The sequence below is a fragment of the Hemitrygon akajei genome, chromosome 24 (assembly GCF_048418815.1).
Source record: "Hemitrygon akajei chromosome 24, sHemAka1.3, whole genome shotgun sequence".
In the NCBI taxonomy this organism is placed as follows: Eukaryota; Metazoa; Chordata; class Chondrichthyes; order Myliobatiformes; family Dasyatidae; genus Hemitrygon; species Hemitrygon akajei.
In genome coordinates, this window is record NC_133147.1 from 4460598 (window position 1) to 4464876 (window position 4279).

Genomic DNA, 4279 nt, shown 5'->3' on the forward strand with positions numbered 1-4279 from the left:
GTAAGAGGGCAAAACAACGACATTATGCATACTTAATACAGTAGTGATGGAGTTACATTTCTAAGACAGTATTAATTTCCAAGAATTAGGACAATACAGCAAAGTGAAGCAACGAACAGGAATTACAGTGTCGCAGTTAAAGACGACATCCACATGCATTTCTAGAGCACCAACTAGTTGGGGAAAACCTACACATTCTTTTTACTTAAAGAATACTTAAAACCTGACAGATAGGAAGCTAATTGAATGCTTATTTGGAACTGGATTTCTATGCATGTTACGAAGGGGATCCAGGATGATTATGACAGTATTGAGCAGCAGGAGATTACATCACGGAGATTACATTCATCTGCTTGGTACGGCTCAACATAACAATGTTGAAATTGTTTTATTTTATTTGGGAGACAAAACCTCGTAACAGAGCCTTGTGCCCCAGCAAGCCACCCGGCCCAGCAACGTATCTATTTAACCCTGGTTTAATCATAGGGCAATTTGCATTTAATTAAACCACCAGCTGGCACGTCTTTGGACTGTGGGTGGAAGCCAGATCACACGGTCGTAACCCACTCGATCACGGGATGAAGGTAGAAGCTCGATTCAGATGGCGCCTGAATTGATCTCTGAACTCCAGTGCCTTTATAGAGTCGCGCTATCAGCCCATTTTCACCATATTAAGCGGCTTGTATTATTTTAGTACCGCTGTTAGAAATAGCCGTCTTATTAACCTGACAAAGGAAAGATTGCATCATTTGTCGATATTATGGAAATAGTGCATTCTGGTTTCTAAACCCAATTTCTTTTTCTTTTTTTTGGTTCATGTCCCTTCATTCTCATTTGCCAGTCGCCTTCATTCTCTATCTCTGGTTCTTTCCAATTACGCCAATGCCGGCAATATAACTTTATCTGCAAGTTTTATCATCGAAGGCTAAAACATCTCCAGTGACTGTCCTCATAATGTCAGCATTTTGCAGGACAGCAACCAAAGCTTCTACAAATCTGACTGTTAATTAATCATTGTTCAGGAAGCTTGGAAGGCGAAAGGCGGAGAACTATCCGCTCCTTATATTAGTTACTCCCGCTGACAAGGTGTTAAGGTTAATAATTACAAAAGAAATAACTGATACATCAGACGATGTTCAGGCTTGTGGAAGAAATATCTTATTTTGAAATTCTTCTCGAACGGTCTACTCGATAATTAGCTATAGAGTCTTAAAGCTATATTATTATTGTATTTTACTAATTTAATTATTTCCAACACCCGATAAAAGGAATTCATGCTAAGTTGCTTGCTCAGATTCGCATAACAAATGAACTCAATGTTTGTGCTCCGTTTATAGAAACATAGGGACATAGAAAACGTACAGCAAAATACAGGCCCTTGACCCACAATGCTATGCCGATCATCTACTTAAGGTTACCCAAACACTCACCGTTCTCTGTGTAAAAACACTTACCCTGTCATACTCTCTGTACCTACTTCCATGCGCTTTAAATCTATGCACCCTCGTGTTAGCCATTTCAGCCTTGGGGGAAAAAAGCCTCTGACTACCCACACGATCAATGCCTCTCATTATCTTATACACCTCTCATCCTCCGTCGTTCTAAGGAGAAAGGGGCAAGTTCACTCAACCTATTCTCATAAGGCATCTCCTCAATCCACGCAACATCCTTTTAAATCTCCTTTGCACCCTTTCTGTAGTTTCCACATCCTTCCTGTACTGAGGTGACAAGAAGTGAGCACAGTACTCCAAGTGGGGTCTGACCAAGCTCCTATATAGCTGTAACATTACCTCTCGGTTTTTGAATTCAAACCCACGATGGATGAAGGGCCATGCACTTTATGCCTTTTTAACCACACAGTCAACGTCCGCGCATCTATGTTCAATCCCTGTTATGACAAGCAACTTTCCAAATTATATCATCATTGCGCAATCGGCCTGTAACGCTACATTCGGGGAACTAAGTTCTTTTTCTTCAAGATCCCTCAGTTTTACATCACCTTACTGGACTTTAGATGTGCGCCGGACCGTACTGCAAGAGTTGCTCGTGGAAGTATATTCGTATCAACAATCCTCCGCTACTTCATCAATGACCTTCCTTCCGTCATAAAGTCTGAACTGGGGATGTTCGCTGATGACTGCACAATGTTCTATAACATTCCTGACTGCTCAGGTAGTGAATTTTTACCCTAATGTATTTGACAATATCCAGGCTTGCTCTAACAAATGAATTCGATCCAAGCAAGTGCTTGGCTAGGCTTTGTATGTAAGTTTTCGACCGTTAATGTAAACAACCTTTGGAATTTAGCTGGAAACTTTAGCATTGCAACACCAGATAAAAGGAATCCATGCCAAAATCGCTTACGCAGATTTGCCTAACGATTGAACGTAATGTTTGAAACATTGTGTTCCATTCTGATCAATAAAGTTCTCCAAACTCAGAACTTAACACTGTTCGAAAAGCAGCCTCACTGACTCTTGCATAACTGCAACAGAACTTCCTCGCTTTTGTGCTAAATGCCATGAGTGATGACATCCAACTTTCCAAAAGCTTTCTTCTTCGCTCTATCAACCTGTACCCATAAATTCAGGGAACTGGAGTACTTTTACTTCGAGAACCCTGGGTTTTAAAACCAGGCTTGGGCTATTACGAGTAAAGTAACATTCGAGCCAAATAAGAGCCAGGATAAGACCATTTCCAACAAGTGGGGCTCTTACCATTGTCCCTTGACATTCAGTGGCATCACCATCGCTGAATCCCCGACGGCCAACATCCTGGGAGCTACCATTGACAGGAAACTTAACCTGTCTAGCCATATAAACGGCATGGCTACCACAGCAGGTCAAAGGCTAGGAATCCTGCGGTGAGAAAGCCTAATAGACTAAAAAAAAAAGCCCTTTTCTTCAGCATAGAGACAGAATAGAGGGGCATTCTTTTCTAAAGGTGCTGAGGAGAAATTCTTTTCACAACAGCGTAGTGAACCCGGAATTATTTGTCACAGGCAGCTTTAATGACCGCGTCTGTATGTACATTTAAGGCAAAGGTTGATGGACTCTTGATAGGTCAAGGAATGCAGGGATACAGGGAGAAGGCAGGTGATTGGGGCTGAGAAGAAAATAGGATCAACCATGATTAAATAGGTGAGAAGACTCGATGGCCCAAATGGCATAACTATGCTCCTATATTTTATGGTTTTACAGTGTTATAAAACTTGAATAATACAGTATTGTAAATATATCTTTCGCAGAAGCATTATTTGCTTTTTAAAAAGGACAATAATTGTGGGTTACTTTTAATAGTTACAGAACACAGAACATAGAACATAGAATAGTACAGCACATTACAGGCCCTTTGGCCTACAATTTTGTGCCGACCCTCAAAACCTGCCTCCCATATAACCCCGCACCTTAAATTTCTCTATATAGCTGTCTAATAGTCTCTTAAACTTCACTCGTTTATCTGCCTTCACCACTGCCTCAGGCAGTGCATTCCACGCACCAACCACTCTCTGACTGAAAAACCTTCCTCTAATATCCCTGTTGAAATTCCCTCCCCTTACCTTAAAGTCATGTCCTCTTGTACTGAGCAGTGGTATCCTGGGGAAGAGGCGCTGGCTGTCCACTCTGTCTATTCCTCTTAATATCTTGTACACCTCTATCATGTCTCCTTTCATTCTTCTTCTCTCCAAAGAGTAAAGCCCTAGCTCACTTAATCTCTAATCATAATCCATACTCTCTAAACCAGGCAGCATCCTGGTATATCTCCTCTGTACCCTTTCCAATCCTTCCACATCCTTCCTATACTGAGGCGACCAGAACTGGAAGCAGTACTCCAAGTGTGGCCTAACTAGAGTTTTATAGAGCTGCATCATTACATCGTGTCTCTTAAACTCTATCCCTCGACTTATGAAAGCTAACACCCCATAAGTTTTCTTAACTACCCTATCTACCTGTGAGGCAACTTTCAGGGATCTCTGGACATGTACCCCCAGATCCCTCTGCTCCTCCACACTACCAAGTATCCACCCATTTACTTTGTACTCTGCCTTGCAGTTTGTCCTTCCAAAGTGTACCACTTCACACTTCTCCGGGTTGAACTCCATCTGCCACTTCTCAGCCCACTTCTGCATCCTATCAATGTCTCTCTGTAATCTTCGACAATCCTCTACACTATCTACAACACCACCAACCTTTGAGTCGTCTGCAAACTTGCCAACCCACCCTTCTACCCCCACATCCAGGTCGTTAATAAAAATCACAAAAAGTAGAGGTCCCAGAAC